The sequence below is a fragment of the Pelophylax lessonae genome (assembly GCF_965119305.1).
Source record: "Pelophylax lessonae genome assembly, chromosome: 12".
Classification (NCBI taxonomy): domain Eukaryota; kingdom Metazoa; phylum Chordata; class Amphibia; order Anura; family Ranidae; genus Pelophylax; species Pelophylax lessonae.
In genome coordinates, this window is record NC_138779.1 from 57,728,358 (window position 1) to 57,745,896 (window position 17,539).

The window sequence follows — 17,539 nt, forward strand, 5'->3', positions numbered from 1 at the left end:
AAGAGATGATCAACTTGCAGTTGGCTTTACTACACAACAAAAGGATGCAGTATTACTTCGAGTAGACAGTGCTTCTGGTCTGGGAGCCTACTTGCAACTTCACATACATACAGATAACATTTTGGGAGCCCTGGTCATCCACTTCCAGGGAATCATCAATACCCTATGAATGACACCTTCTAGGACAACCATTGATTGTGAGATCCACGGATTACATTAAGTGTTGTAGACCCATTTGCTATATGGTACTTGGGTCCACACCCTCTGGTGAGCATATTCCTATATTCATGTTGGTGGTGTGGGATTCTTTTCCTGGTCTGATGACCTGTGCAAGTCTACCTAGTTTGATCACCTGTAAAAGCTTTGGATGGTTCTTCTCAACACTTGGGACTTATTATTACGTTTTCACTTGAATTTCATTTTCATTTTTCCTCACTTTTGTCACTTTTTAATACACTGTCATTGGATTGTATCAGTTATTATCTAGCGCTGCACTTTTTATTATATGAATAAAATGTATGGCCTATTTATATTAGAACTTTACATTATACGGACTATCTATTACTAAAATTTAACAGTGTGCTAAAAGCGCATGCAAACTCTAATTGCCAATATAATCTGTGAAGCTGTTCACATCAATGTGTTGTATTAGAGGGCAGTGCATTTTGTTTTTGACAAATCTTGCTTTCTGTATCTTTTGTATGAGTTTTTGGTAAAAACTCACATTTCATTATAGTCAATGGCAACACATGTACTAAAAACGCAATATGCATTTTAATTAATTTTAAAGTCACATGATGGATTTCCCAGGAAGAAAATGCATGTAAAACACACTCAAACTACACATAGCCAACATTTTGCTTTGCATTACATTTTCACATTATGCATTAAAATTGGACTAAAAATGCATCGTGCTGTCTGATAAAATTGCACGTGCACTTTCAAATGCAATGTTGTGAATAGAGTCTAAAACTTCTGATCTTTATAAGCTGTGCAGAACACAACCGAATCAAAATCTATCAGATCAGTCTCACTCTCTGCCTTTCTTTGGGAAACCTCCAAATGGGTGATAATAAACCCCTCATTACTGAGCATACTTCTCAAGTCACTTTCATTATACTTTACCATATGGAACTTCTCTCCCTCAACCACATAGAATGTGCAATTTAAAGCTCCATAATACATCAAGTTCCCACCAGGTTTTAAAAGCTTTGAGAATCTCCTGAAGTTTGTCACAAAATCATGTAGATCTTTGCTGATGCTCTCCAGAATAGTCCTGAGCACCAGGCAGTCCGCTTGTGGTAGCACAATTGGGTCTGTGACATTTTCCTGGTTGAGATTGAATTTTAAAACATGTGTAATTGCCGATCTGAGTCCAATTTCTTTGTTCTCACATTGGTCACTAGAAGGAAAAAGCACATCCCATGTCACCTACAGCATTCAATTAATATTCTTTGAGGCAATAAATATATTAGGTCTGAGCTGGTGAATACTGCTAACATTTCTGAGCTGTAGATGGCTATTTGTTCCATGAATACTGGGGAAAAGAAGAATTGAATTATTGCCATAGTGAGCATTTGGATTTTGTTTTGTTAAAGTAAAAGTCCTCTCCTCTCTCTCTCTCTCCCCCCCCTTTTCTATATATCTTCTCCTCTCCTTCTCTCCCTGCCCCAGTCCTCTTGTCTCCTCTACTGTCTATTTCTTCACTACCATCCAACGGTGCAACCATAATGTGTGCAGTGTGTGCAATGCACATGGGCTCCAAGGGTGATAGCATAAACTGTGCATTCACTGCACACATTAGAAGTCTGATCTGCACTGTGTAACACCACTTATAGGGTGCCCCAATTAAATAGGCAGAGTGGTAGTGGTATGCCAGTTATTGGAATGCTATCTGCATTTTTGTGGCTGGCACTAAAAGAAGCCTCTATCCAGCACTCAATTGGATGCTAAGAGAGAGAAGAGGATGCAGACAGGTCTGTGCTGCAAGGCATCCTATTGGTCACTTCACAGGTCAATCATCAGAGCTGCTGCAGTCTCCCTCTGATAACCAGAAGTGAGTGGGAGAGATCTGGCTTCACTCAGTTACAATAGTGATAAAGAGCTTCCAGCCTCTAACCACCAATGATGATTGGAGGTGGTTTAGTGTTCCAGTCAGAAAGCTACTTATCACCAGAGTGTAGGGGGTTGAGGGAGGGGGGTATTGTTACAGCCAGCCTCTGACCACCAATAATGAGGAAAAAATAAATAATCAAGCACCCAGGACACCAAAGGTAAGTAACTAATTGACAGAGGGGTAAGGAAGTGCTGCTAATGTATTGCAGATAGTCTGCAAAAGTGAATGAAGATAGCAACCAGCGCAGTTTCCTAGTAGTCCCCTACTAGTGTGAACTAAAGATCTATATTAGATATGTTATTATTTGATACAATGTTGTGTCCTCCAATTGAGTGTGAAAATGTCACAGGACTGAAAAAATATTAAAAATCTGTGAAAAAATATATACTGTATATGTGTCCCAAATATCTAAGAGCAAAATAATTTTTCTTGGAAAGGGCCAAGTGCAATCAAATGAATAAACTATTTTATATACATAGACAATTTCAATCAGAAATTGTAGTGCAAAGTGTCAATAAACGTGTAAAGTGCCAAAAAACATTGACCAGCTTCCTGGAAAATGTATGTAAAGTACACAAGTAGAAGAAAAACCCTTTTTAAAAAGGTCAAAATATTGACCAGCTTCCTGGAAATTGTATATAAGGTGCACAAGTGTATCAAGAAAAAATTAATTATATATGTAAACATATATCCTTAAAAAAAAAAACGTTATTATAAATATCTTAAAAAAGTCCACAATTCATCAAAAGAGGTCTTGATAAAGAGCAAGGTGCCAGTGCAGGAATAGTGCAAAAAACAGTGCTAGAAATCCACATATAGCAAGTGCCTTCAGTGCACACTCAAGAGGATCCCACCATCCGTGTGTCCAAGGTCTCACTAAATGAACTCATCAGAGGGTGAGCTGGTATTACCCAGCAGCCACGCCTATAGGGTTAAATATTCAGCATAATCATCATATTCTGGAGGTAACCACCAACAGCCATGCTTATGAGATTAAATCTTCCACATGATCATCATGTTTCCATAAAAGTTGTCAGAGTAATGGAGTCTCAAATCATATATAGAGGAGGAGGAAAAAAAATAGTATAATCCCATAAAAAAAAAACGTGTTTATTTAAAACTAATGCAAAATAACACTCACATTTGATAGTGTCTAGCCCGACACTAGGGTTGCTGAGCAGTCACAAAGACATAAAGACACCGCTTCGGCTAAAGCAGTCAGAGCTTGAGAGCATATGTCTATTCCGTGCGGTGTTGCTTTCGGCGTCCAGAAGTCCCGAAGCGGAAGACATCTGGGAAGACGTCAATAGACTAAACTAGTAGGGCGGGGCTTCTGGACGCCGAAAGTAACACCACACGGAAAAGACACACACTCTCGGCTCTGACTGCTTCAGCCGGAGTGGTGTCTTTATGTCTTTGTGACTGCTCAGCAACCCTAGTGTCGGGCTAGACACTATCAAATGTGAGTGTAATTTTGCATTCGTTTTAAATAAACACGTTTTTTTTTTTTTTTTTTTTACGGGATTACACTATTTTTGCATTATTTTTCCTCCTCCTCTATATATGATTTGAGACTCCATTACTCTGACAACTATTATGGAAACATGGTGATCATGTGGAAGATTTAATCTCATAAGCATGGCTGTTGGTGGCAGTTCGCCCGGCGGTCAGTTCGCAGAGAACTTTGCTTGTTCGCAAATTCGCAAAAAGTCGGACTTTTGCCGTTGTTCGCGAAGATGTCCGTGCCACCATTTTCTTTTTCATTCACAAGAACTTTGACCCATGACACAGCCGTCAGGTGGTACAGGACAGCCAATTGAGACATTCCAGCACATGAACAGTCCCCCTACCTTATAAATAGACCTGAGCTGGCCACCATTTCACATTCTGCTTTTTGTCAGCATAGGGAGAGGTTGATGCTGAGGAGCAGGGACAGAGAGTCAGAGACTACCAGTGACACAAATCGCTGTGTTAAGATCCACAAAAGCCCTTTTTAAGGGCTGATATTTGGTATGGGTCTACAGTGTATTTTATCAGTGTAGGGAGAGTTTTGCTGGGTGCTACAGGGACAGATCGTCAGTGACACAAATCACTCTGTTAAGGTCCACAAAAGTAATTTTAATAACTGGTATTTGGTATAGGTGTGCAGTGCACTATATAGGGGGGGAGGGGGGAAATCCACTGTTATAATATACTTCTAGAAAGCATATTATAGTGGATTTGTATTGTGTGCACTGTGCAGCATTGTGACTGACTGGTGTGTTGAGTGTTTCTGCAGCAATACTACAAACAGTGACAAAAGCACTTTTAAAGTATTATAACTGGTGTGATAGACCAGTGGCCCCCCAATACCACATATTGAAGTGGGGTGTTATCTGAGTATACTTTTATAAGTGTATTTGTGTCCTGCAACAATATTGCCTCTTTTGCTGTGTTAAAACCCATTTTACAGATGTGTGAATGGACCCTATATGTATTAGACATGTATTTACCGGCTGCTGTCAGTTCTGGCTGATTTATGAAAAAAAAAAAAAAATTAGCTGTAAAAAGAAAAAAAAAAACTTTTCCAATTGCAATACTTCTGTTATGACATTGTCCATGTTGTGGGACTATTTGTGCACAGCTAGTACGTCTTTTGTGGCTGCAAATATGACCTAAAGGTTTTTAAAGTCAATGGGGCCCGCCGCGAACTTGCGGTTCGCAGACTTTTGAGAAAATTTGCAGCTGACGTACGCGAACCGCCCCGGCCGATGTTCGTCCATCACTAGTGGTTACCTCCAGAATATGATGAGTATGCTAAATATTTAACCCTATAGGCGTGGCTGCTGGGTAATACCAGCTCACCCTCTGATGAGTTCATTTAGTGAGACCTTTGACACACGGATGGTGGGATCCTCACGAGTGTGCACTGAAGGCACTTGCTATATGTGGATTTCTAGCACTGTTTTTTGCACTATTCCTGCACTGGCACCTTGCTCTTTATCAAGACCTCTTTTGATGAATTGTGGACTTTTTAAAGATATTTATTATAACGTATTTATTCACGGATATATGTTTACAACTTGTATGAATTTCTTGGATATGTCATTATGAAATTAATTTTTTCTTGATACACTTGTGCACCTTATATACAATTTCCAGGAAGCTGGTCAATGTTTTGACCTTTTTAAAAAGGGTTTTTCTTCTACTTGTGTACTTTACATACATTTTCCAGGAAGCTAGTCAATGTTTTTTGGCACTTTACACGTTTATTGACACACTGCACTACAATTTCTGATTGCACTTGTCTATGTATATAACATAGTTTATTCATTTGATTGCACTTGGCACTTTCCAAGAAAAATTATTTTGCTCTTAGATATTTGAGACACATACACAGTATTTTTTTTTTCACAGATTTTTTATATTTTTTCAGTCTCTGACATTTTCACACTCAATTGGAGGACACAACATTGTATCAAATAATAACATATCTAATATAGATCTTTAGTTCACACTAGTAGGGGACTACTAGGGAACTGTGCTGATTGCTATCTTCATTCACTAACCACCAATACTTCTGGCCAAAATGTGTATTGTGTTAACAGTAGCTGGTTGACAAGCAGTCACAGACTATATTATGAAGTTCTTCTTTAAAGCGGAGTTCCGGGCACAAAATCTATGTTTTTTTTTTTGTGCCCGTCCGCTAGTTCTGGATAACCTGAAAAGGAATTGGATAGTTAGTTTTTTTTTTTAAAACTCACCTTGTAATTGTAGATCGTAAATACTCACCTCAGGGTACTTCCTCCCTCGGAGCCGCGGCTCACCCCGTCACGTCCTGCCTCGCGATGATTCCTGGGAGCTGAACGTAATCGCTCCCAGGAATCAATGCGACGGCACCGGCCCCGCACGTCATTTCCGGGCGACGCCGCATTCCCCTGCTAAACAGCTTCTGGGCATGCCCAGAAGCTGTTTAGGAATGCGGCGCCGCACCGGAAGTGACGAGAGGGGCCGGTGCGGCGCATTCTGGGAGAAGAAGACGCGGAAGAAGATGCAGAAGAGGACCGCGCCGGCTTCAGCTGCCCACAAGAGAGATGGAAACGCTGTGGAAGAAATTTTATAAGTAAGTATTTCTTCTAAAAGGTAAGTGCGAACCGGGACAGATCAGAGGCTAGCCATTGTGGAATGTGCTAGCCCTGACTGTCCCGGGGGTATGCTTATTGAAAAATGACATCTGTGCCCGGAACTCCACTTTAAGGTAGACATAGTTTAAAAAAAAAATGTACATAAGGTGCACAAATGTATCAAGCAAAAAAGAAAAAATTAATTTCATAATGAGTCCATATCCAAGAAATTCATACAAGTTGTAAACATATATCTGTGAATAAATACGTTATAATAAGTATCTTTAAAAAGTCCACAATTCATCAAAAGAGGTCTTGATAAAGAGCAAGGTGCCAGTGCAGGAATAGTGCAAAAAACAGTGCTAGAAATCCACATTTAGCAAGTGCCTTCAGTGCACACTCGTGAGGATCCCACCATCCGTGTGTCAAAGGTCCCACTAAATGAACTCTTTAGAGGGTGAGCTGGTATTACCCAGCAGCCACGCCTATAGGGTTAAATATTCAGCCAGTGTCCATCTGAATGTCTCTAGGCATTCAGATGGACACTGACGAAAAAATTGTCAGATACTTCACCTCTTTCCTGCCAATTTTGTAGCAATTGTAGTGGTGTGTGACCAATCAAATGCTCCGGTTCGGCTGTCCATCCATTTTTTCACTTCTACAATACAGTGCTCAGTAGTCTTGAGAAGAATGATATCTCTGAAATATTTCTGCGATGCATAGAGATGGTGAATGACGGGACCAGCGCTGATGTCAATTAATACGTCTCCTTTAAAGTTACCTGCAGCAAAAGATTCAAAACAATCTTCAAAGAGAGATGGGGTATGATCTCAACACACTTGCATTCGAATTCAGAACAGTTAAAGCACAACTGTGTTCCATTTGAATATGCTAAATTGCCAGCAAGAATGACACACTATCCTGCCTACAGTAATTGTACATTAACCACTTCAGCTCTGGAAGGTTTACCCCCCTTCATGACCAGGCCATTTTTTGCGATACGACACTATGTTACTTTAACTGACAATTGTGCGGTCGTGCAACACTGTACCCAATGTACAGGACACTGGGAATGTGTCCTGGATGGCAGGTACATTTCCCCAATATGAGTTGTGGTCCCTTTAATGGAGACAGTTGCAGAGCTTTTATGGTACTCAGGGGTTCTCACCCATGCAGGGTGAGGTGTCACGGGTTAAGTTTGGCTGGAGAGAACTGACTTCCAGAACTCTCTGGATTGCTAAGTTTATATCAGGGACCCAGGATTCTGAAGGTTTAAAGAGACTGGGGGGGGGGGGGGGGGAGAGCCTTCAAACCCTGACTACCAGGACTCTGGTCCCGAAGGGGTTAAGTCCCAGGTGAGGGAGGCTTGAAAGGGCAGAGGGAATTCAGCACTTGTGTCAAGGAAGTGAGTGGGAGAGAGACTCACAAGCTGTGTAGCAAGTGAAGGCTCTCACTCAAGCTGAGATACAGGCTGCTACCTCGAACACTAAGTGTCACTTTGTTTGGGGACCAGTGACACTAATATAGTAAACTGTGCTAAAAATATACACTGCCACTGTAATCATGACACTGTCAGGGAAGGGGTTAACATCAGGGGCGATCAAAGGGTTAAATGTGTGCCTAGGGAGTGTTTACTACTGTAATTGTGGGAGAGGTTTTTGTACTGAGAGATTTGTATTCCCGCTTAGCAGAAACACAGGATCACTACCTTCCCTACTGGCATTACGGTGATTTGCTTTGTTCTCAGAGGCAGACTGCTGTTCTGCTTCTCTCCGGAATGATCGGCGGGTGCCAGCGGACATCGAATGCGCCGGACCCACTGATTGGCTCCCGCTGTGTCCAATCATAGTGGAAACGGGCCACTGGCGGCAACCCAGACCCATAAGTGCAGACTCATGTACAGGTACATGATTCTGCACAAAGGAGCTGCGCCCCCAATAAATCTATGTGAGGAGGTCGGCAAGGGGTTAAATATTGTTTACATAAATCCTACAACATCAAATATGCTTCAGTTGTGACATGTTTTAAAAATGATGCAGCACTATGAATATAAACCATGCAAGGAATGGGCATATAAAATAAAGAATTGGTTAATTAAAAACTGATATTTCAGCTATTGGTTATGTGTTGAGTAAACCACCTACCAGTTTATTCAATCTCTTGAGGATTCTATTATTGAGATCTCTGTGTTGAGGTAACCGGCTCTGGACCCTTTCTGTGCCCATTATTGTGCCTAATCATTATTAGGGGGTCCCATTATCCCTGCAAGTAGTTCTGAGTCTGCACACTTGCTATGCCTACTATGAGGGGTTCCCACCATCCATGCATTGAGTTCATGGGTGTGCACACCTGCTGTGTCCATTATGTGGGGCTTCCACCATCCATTACAGTATTCAGGTGACTACATTGTGATCAGCCAACAAAATAAACAATTTAAAGTATATCTAAAGCCCAATTTTGTTAAGTTTTGGGAGTACATGAGGCTCGATCCTTTCTTACAGAGTTGGCACTATAACATTTGACCCTACAAAATACTGCATTACATGAATAGAACAGATGTCTTTTTCTTTTCTACAGCCAACATGTCTTGTGTGTTTTGCTTTGGATAGAGTAAGGTTTAGAAATTCTTTTAGGATGGTCATGTACATTACATGTTGAAAGTACACCCTCTATACTATCTACTTCACTTTTACAAACAACTTTTCAGTAAAGGTCTGAGCTAAACCACCCAGTCAATTCATATCCACTCCAGTAAAGCCAATGGTAGTTTGTCACTTTCAGCTGGACCTGTTCTGTAACGTTAAAGAAATTTCACCATGATCCAAACAGCTTCTTCAATTGTAATGAGTGTTGGGGAACATACCATGGCATTTAGAGACATACAGGTCACCTTAATCCAATTACCCAATAAAGTGTAAAGGCAGATGCTGATTGACAGGAGTCATCTCATTATTTTAGTATTCAACACATTTAGGAAACCGAGGTTAGAATTGCCTCTTAACACATTTGGATGTAGGATCTCTTGCTAATGTTCAGCCTCCCTATGCATATTCTTATACTTCAAAAGCAAGTTAAAATATCCATATGTTTTCCTCAAGAGAGGATCAGCAGCAATTCTATGCTCAATTCCTCCTAATATATACTTACTGCACAAATCATTTATTATTCGAAAAGAGCTTTACCCACCTGTGGAAAATGCATTGTGAAATTTCTCCATAGGATAAATTAATGTCTCATGTCTCATTTCTGTTTTATTGGAATAGTATGTGTCTAAGGCATTCCGGGAGTGGAAGCCGTGGACAGAGTAGAGTTTATGAGAGCTGGGCTCCATCCTGTAATATTGTTATCTCTACTACAGCAATCTTCCAGTGTGTCTCCTATCTTCTGATGTGTGGGATAAATTAAACTTTTATGAATACTAATGTGACTTTATTAGAATGTCACCCAATATTTATACAATGTGACTTAAGTCATCATGCTTTGATAACAGAGATTAAGGTGACTGTATTGTGATCAGCTTGCAAAATAAACAATTTAACCACTTCTGGACCGGAAGATTTTCCCCCCTAATGACCAGGCCATATTTTCCAATTTGGCGCTGCGTTACTTTAATGGAAAATTGCGCGGTCGTGCAACGCTGTACCCAAATAAAATTGATGTCCTTTTTTTCCCACAAATAGAGCTTTCTTTTGGTGGTATTTGATCACCTCTACAATTTCTATTTTTTGCGCTATAAACAAAAAAAGAGCGACAATTCTGGAAAAAAACAATATTTTTCACTTTCTGCTATATAACATTCTCAAAAACAAAATGTAAAAATCTAAATGTTTTAACATTTTAGGCCAATTTGTTTTCTGCTACATATTTTTGGTAAAAGAAAAATCACAATAAGCGTATTTTGATTAGTTTGCACAAAAGTTATCGCGTCTACTAACTACGGGAAAGATTTATGTCATTTTTATTGCTTTTTTTTTTTTTTTTACTAGTAATGGCGGCGATCTGCGATTTTTTTTTGCAGAACTGCGACATTGCGGAGGACAGATCAGACCCCTAACTGACATTTTTGACACTTTTAGGGGGACCAGTGACATTACTACAGAAATCAGTGCTAAAAATATGCACTATTACTGTAATAATGACACTGGCTGTGGGTGATCAAGGGGTAAAATGTGAGCCTAGGGGAGTGATTCTAACTGTGGGGGGCATGGCTTGTGAAATGATCAAAGAGACCTGTGATCCTATATAGCAGGATCACAGGGGCTCTGTGATCATTCCAGAGAGAAGAACGGTCAGCTGTGTTAACAACAGCTGATCGTTCTTCTCTCTCAGCGGGGAGCGATCGCGGGTGTCGCAGGAGAGCCGCACTGCCACAGTAAATCGGCGGCGGGCAGTCGGGAACTGGTTAAAGTTTATCTAAGGCCAAAGTTTTTTTTTTTTCTTTTTTTAGTTGTGGGAGTGGAAGAGAGTTGATCCTTTCTTAGACAGTTGTCAACGTAATATGTGACTGCCACAAATTACTGCATTACAAGTAGAGAATAGAGGTTTTTTTTTTTTTCAGTTGCCAAATGCCTTGTGCATTTTGCTTTGGATAGAGTAAGGTTTAACACTACCTGTACGTCGGCTCAGAGAAGTGGTTTTACCGAGATGATGCCTGCAGCTGCAGGCATCAATCCAGTACTATTCTTTACAGCTGGCGATTGGCTTTCAGACGATAGCAGCCAATGGAGCTGCTCGGCCGTTATGCCAGCGAGCGGGAGGGGACGTCTCCCATCCTGCCGCCTTCCGTGGCTCTGCCCGGGTCTCTTGTCCCACCGGGAAAACCCACGCACCGGTCAGCAGGTCCGCTGGCTGGTTGGAGTCCTGAACAAAGCCAGATTCGGCTTTGATTGGGTCTCCGATGTATTAACCCGAAAGCGGCGTCATGACACCACTTCCGGTTTACTCGGTGGCTAACGGCGCCAAATTTAATAAACTGTCAGTATTCAAAAATGCAGATTTCTTCATTTTGAATACTTTATAGTACAGTGGAGGGGTCTGAGATCTTTTAGACCCCGCTCCCTCCATAAAGAATACCTGCCACTTCCTATTACTGTCACAAGGGATGTTTACATTCCTTATGACAGCAATAAAAGTGATCAGATTTTTTTTTTTTTCAAAAAACAAAGCTAAAAAAAAAAAAAAAAAAAACATTTTAAAATGCCCCTGTCGTGGAGAGCTCACTTACAAAAGAAAACTTATATGTAAATCAAGCCCACAAATGAAAACAGTGTTCAAACTACACAAGTGAGGTATCACTGCTGTTACATAATAGATTTATATGAAATCTCCATTAAAAGCTATAAATATTATTGTAATTAGAAATATATTTCAATTAGAAGGAAATGGATGAAAAGCATGGAGTGTTGTGGTGGTGTTACTGTTACTGTGGTGGTGTTCCACTTCAAAGGTTGGCCTTTTGTTTACCCTGATTACTACATGGGTAGTAAACAGCAGCCATCTTTAACTCATCCAATCAGGCTGTGCCAAATATACATTTGCTAGGTACAGTGGCCAATTAGGAAGAGTTATATTAGCCACAGTACAGAAAGGAGAGGGGGATAGAATGCTTTTTCACCAAGCTATGCTCTTTTTGTATGGGAACACACGGCAGGCACCATGCCCCGACCTGAAGTGGAAAGGTAAACTAACTCCATGCTTGTATTCAATCCATTGTATTGTAAATATGGTTGTTGTGGGTAATTTGTAAATATCATATAAGCCAGGGGACTTATACTTAGTGATGGACGAACATCAGCCGCAAATTTTCTCAAAAGTCCGCGAACCGCAAGTTCGCGGCGGGCCCCATTGACTTTAACGGGAGGGGAAATTTAAAAACCTTTAGGTCATATTTGCAGCCACAAAAGACGTACTAGCTGTAGACAAATAGTCCCAGCACATGGACAATGTCATAACAGAAGTATTGCAATTGGAAAAGTTGCCCTAAATTTTTTTTTTTTTTACAGCAAAAAATTATTATTATTTTTTTTTTTCATAAATCAGCCAGAACTGACAGCAGCCAGTAAATACATTGTCTAATACAAATAGGGTCCATTCACACATCTGTAAAATAGGTCCGCATCCATTCCACAATTTGGCGGAACCTTTACAGAATCAACTGATTTTCAATTACAGTATGAACAATTAGGCATTCAAAGGATAAAGAAGTAAGTGTCGGCCATTCCAGGCCCCAGAAATTAGCCCACATGCGTTTGCCTGACAGCTAATAACTTAGTATTCTGTGGCTGAAGGTACATTAGGCATTCACAGGATACAGAAGTAAGTGTCGGCCAGTATTGGCCCCAAAAATTAGCCCACATGGGTTTACCTGACAGCTAAGAATGTTGTATTCTGTGGCTGAAGGTACATTAGGCATTCACAGGATACAGAAGTAAGTGTTGGCCAGTATTGGCCCCAAAAATTAGCCCACATGGGTTTACCTGACAGCTAAGAATGTTGTATTCTGTGGCTGAAGGTACATTAGGCATTCACAGGATACAGAAGTAAGTGTTGGCCAGTATTGGCCCCAAAAATTAGCCCACATGGGTTTACCTGACAGCTAAGAACGTTATATTTTGTGGCTGAATGTACATTAGGCATTCACAGGATACAGAAGTAAGTGTCGGCTAGTATTGGCCCCAAAAATTAGCCCACATAGGTTTACCTGACAGCTAAGAATGTTGTATTCTGTGGCTGAAGGTACATTAGGCATTCACAGGATACAGAAGTAAGTGTCGGCCAGTATTGGCCCCAAAAATTAGCCCACATGGGTTTACCTGACAGCTAAGAACGTTGTATTCTGTGGCTGAAGGTACATTAGGCATTCACACGATACAGAAGTAAGTGTCGGCCTGTATAGGCCCCAAAAATTTGCCATTCAATGGACATGAAATGTCTTTTATGCCGCTGTATGTAACGAAGCCAAGGACCAGGAATTGCTGTGGGTGGATGGCAGTCTGGTGGATATTTGTAGCCTGGCATGAGGAATTTCAATGAAACATGGTCTACTGGTCACATATGTTAAATTCCTCAGAGATCCATGCCTCATTCATTTTTATAAATGTGAGGTAGTCTACACTGTCATGAGCTAGGTGAGTGCGCTTATCGGTCACGATCCCCCCTGCTGCGCTGAACGTCCTTTCGGACAGGACACTGGACGGGGGGCAAGCCAACATTTCCATTGCAAATTGTGCAAGCTCTGGCCAGAGGTCAAGCCTGCCCACCCAGTAGTCCAGGGGTTCATCACTCCTCAGAGCATCCACATCGGCCGTTAACCCGATGTAGTCGGACACCTGTTGGTCTAGTTGTTCCCAGATACTGTATCCGGAGTACAGCTGTCGATGGGTCGGCTGAAAGAAGGATCTCATATCGGAAGTCACCAAGACATCTTCAAACCGCCCTCTTGAAGGTGCTGTTGGATTGCTACCCGCAACTGTCTCTCTGTGAGTGGAAATTCCTCTGCCAGCACACGCAAAAGCAGAATGCAGCATTTCCCGCAGCAAGGCCTGGAAGTGCTGCATTCTGACCACCCTCTGTGATTGTGGTAACATTTCCGCCATTTTTTGTTTGTACCGGGGGTCTAAGTACGTTGCCACCCAGTACTGGTTCTTGGCGTTTATGCTTTTTATACGGGGGTCCCCCTTAAACACTGGATCATGAAGGCCCCCATTCGCACTAAACTGGAAGCGGTGTAGTGGCCTGCTTCCAGCACATCATCCAGGATAATGTCGTCCTCGTTCTCCTCCCCCCATCCACGGATAACACCAGGGATCCCAAAAAGGTTTAAAGCATGCTCTTCTTGCTCCTCCTCACCCCCCCAGCACCATCCTCCTCTGACTCCTCTTCAGACTTCTGCTGTTGACTTGTCTCAGATGGAGTAGCACCCACTGGGAATTCATCCAACATTGCGACTTCCTCATCTTCCTGCTCTTGCTCCCCGACGGCTTGCTCAATAACACGACGCAATGCACGCTCAAGAAAGAAGGCGTAAGGTACGATGTCACTGATGGCGCCCTGGCCATGACTGACCAGTTTGGTGATCTCATCGAATGGCCGCAAAAGTCTGCATGCGTCCCGCATGAGCAGCCACTGGCGAGGTGAAAAAAACCCAAGCTCCCCAGAACCTGTCCTGCCGCAGAGTTCGTACAGGTAGTCGTTAACTGCGCGTTTCTGCTGGAGCAGCCTATCAAGCATATGCAACGTTGAGTTCCATCTCGTCGGCAAGTCACAAATGAGGTGCCTGACGGGCAGGTTGTGTCGCCGTTGAATCTCAGCAAGGCGAGCCATGGCTGTGTAAGATCTTCGGAAATGGCCCGAGATTTTCCTGGCCTGCCGTAAGACGTCCTGGACCCCAGGGTATTTGGCAACCAATCGCTGCACCACCAAGTTCAGGACGTGTGCCATGCATGGCATGTGTGTTATTTTGCCCTGTTTCAGCGCGCTCAGCAGATTGGCACCATTGTCGCACACCAATTTACCAACTGTCAAATTCAGCGGTGTCAGCCACTGATCTGCCTGTGAACGCAAAGCTGAAAGGAGTGCAGGACCAGTGTGGCTCTTGGCTTCCAGGCACAACAGACGCAGCACAGCATGGCAATGTCTCACCTGGCATGTGGAATAGGTTCTGGGGATTTTGGGCGGCGCAGTGGAAGAGACGGTAGCAGTGGAAAAGGAGGAGTCAGCCGAGGAGGAGAGGGAGGATGGAGGAGGAGGAGGAGAAGAAGAGGCAGGCCTGCATGCAATCCATGGCGGTACAACCAAATCTACACTGGTGCCACGGGTTACATGCTTGACGGCCATCAGAAGGTTCACTCAGTGGGCAGTGAAAGTAATATACCTTCCCTGCCCGTGTTTGCTAGACCATGTGTCTGTGGTCAGATGTATCTTGGCACCAACACTGTGTGCCAGAGATATATTCACTTGCCGCTGAACATGGCCATACAGCTCTGGAATGCCCTTCTGCGAGAAATATTTCCTGCCTGTGACTTTCCATTGTGGTGTTCCAATTGCCACAAATTTACAAAAGGCCTCCGAGTCCACCAGTTGATATGGCAGTAGTTGGTGGGCTATCAGTTCCGACAAGCCAGCAGTCAAATGTTGGGCAAGAGGGTTATCCGGCGTCATCATTTTTTTACGCTCCAACATTTGGGCTACAGAAGCCTGCCTTTTTCCAGAACAACGTGACGACAGCATCGTGGAAGGTGGAGTGGAGGCAGGGCCGGTGCTACCACTAGGCAAACTAGGCAGCCGCCTAGGGTGCACTGCCACCTAGGCGCAGTGCCATATTCCTCTCCTGTCACCTCCCCATCCCCAGTGGATGTCACCTCTAGAGAGGGGGGCAGTGTGTACAGGAAGGGTTGTGTAGGGTTAAAGGGGGGCAGTGTGTATAGGAAAGGGGGTGTAGGGTTAAAGGGGGTGAAGCATTAAAGGAGGGCAGTGTGTGCAGGAAGAGGGTGTAGCTGTGTGGAGGAAGGGGGGCAGTGTGTTCAGGAAGGGAGGTGTAGGGTTAAAGGAGGGCAATGAGTAGAGGAAGAGGGGTGTAGGATTAAAGAGGGCAGTGTATACAGGAAAGGGAGTGTAGGGTTAAAGGGGGGGCATTATGTGCAGAAAGGGGGGCAATGTGTACAGTTTTTTTCTTGGGGGGGTGCAAGTAGCTGGTCTTGCCTAGGGCGGCAAAATAGTCTAGCACCGGCCCTGAGTGGAGGACACATGTGAGGAGAGAGGAGAAGGAGAAGAGGCTGGACGGTGAGAGCCTGGAGTGTGGCTTTGTGGGTTCTGACGGTGTTGCTCCTACTGGGCTCGGTGATGGGAGTTCAGGTGCTTTCTTAAGGCGGTCGTCCCTAGGTGAGTGTTGGGCTTACCGCGACTTATGCGTTGACTGCAAAGGCTGCAGATGGCAACACTGTTGTCAGCAACGGACACATTAAAAAAAGCCCACACTGTGGAGCCATGTGTCGGCATCCTGGGAGCGCCAGATGTGACTGTACATGGTTGATGGCTCGCTCCTGATACATTTGCAGTCTGCTTTGTACCTCTTGTGCAATGAAAGCTCTGCCTGACTCTCCTCCCTATCTGCCGGTTCGTCTCTCCCTCTGATCTCCCCTCCTCTTCCTCTCTTGTGGGCACACACGTGACATCCATAGACACGTCATCATCCACGTCACCTTCCCCCACCACTAACAATCGAGATCTCGGAGTAGGCAGCAACAGCGGGGACCAACCTCCTTGGGCTGATCTGGGTACTGTCGTCAGACTGCTGAGTGGCGGCTGTTGCTACCTCCGCTTCCTGATCCGATGCCAACAATGGCTGCGCATCGCAAATGTCTTGTGATGGATCGGAAAATAATTCCAGAGACCCAAGCAGAGGGTATGTGGTGGTGTTGTGGTGGTGTCTTTGGGGGTGCACGCAGCAGAGAGTGAAGAGGGTACAGATAGAGAGGATGAGGAGGGTGCAGAAGAGGAAGGCAGAGTGAGCCACTCAACCAAGCCTGGTGCGTCCTTTGACGTGCCTTCTGAAACTTCACACTTTGGCTCCGGCCTACTGCTCCTGCCCTACCCCTACCACCCCTGCATAAGTGTCTGCCTTTTCCTCTGCCTGTCATGTTTTTAAATTACCCTGTGACAAAAGTCTCTAGAGAATCGCAGTATATCTGGAAAAAGGTATATAACACCCTGCTTCAATCTGTGGTATTGGGGGGCCACAGGTTTATCACACCAGTTCTTCAAATAATTGGACAGTAACTGTTGTCACTGTGTGTAGCACAGTTAACACAGCAAAAGAGGCCAAATTTTTGCAGGACTAAAATACACTCTTAGAAAAGTATAATGTTAAATAACACCCCACTTCAATATGTGGTATTGGGGGGCCACTGGTTTATCACACCAGTTGTTCAAAAAATTGGCCAGTGAGTTTGGCACTGTGTGTATCAGAATTAACACAGCAAAAGAGACAATATTGTTGCAGGACACAAATACACTTATGAAAGTATACTCAGATAACACCCACTTCAATATGTGGTATTGGGGGCCACTGGTCTATCACACCAGTTGTTCAAAAAATTGGCCAATGAGTTTGGCACGGTGTGTATCAGAATTAACGCAGCAAAAGAGGCAATATTGTTGCAGGACACAAATACACTTATGAAAGTATACTCAGATAACACCCCACTTCAATATGTGGTATTGGGGGGCCACTGATCTATCACACCAGTTGTTCAAAAAGTTGGCCAGGGAGTTTGGCACTGTGTGTATTGGACTGAACACAGCAAAAGAGGCAATATTGTTG

At 43.3% G+C, this 17,539-nt stretch overlaps 1 pseudogene across 1 annotated transcript in view; it reads right to left on the minus strand.

Annotated features, from left to right (window-relative positions):
- Positions 1-511: 511 nt before the first annotated feature.
- The window catches only part of LOC309568755 (nicotinamide N-methyltransferase-like), a 30,385-nt pseudogene continuing 13,357 nt past the window's right edge, over positions 512-17,539 (minus strand). The window contains exons 2-3 of the transcript XR_014226126.1: positions 6,793-7,000; positions 512-1,402 (exon numbers count right to left, since the gene is read on the minus strand). The product of XR_014226126.1 is annotated as a nicotinamide N-methyltransferase-like (transcript). The remainder of the gene's footprint in view (positions 1,403-6,792; positions 7,001-17,539) is intronic.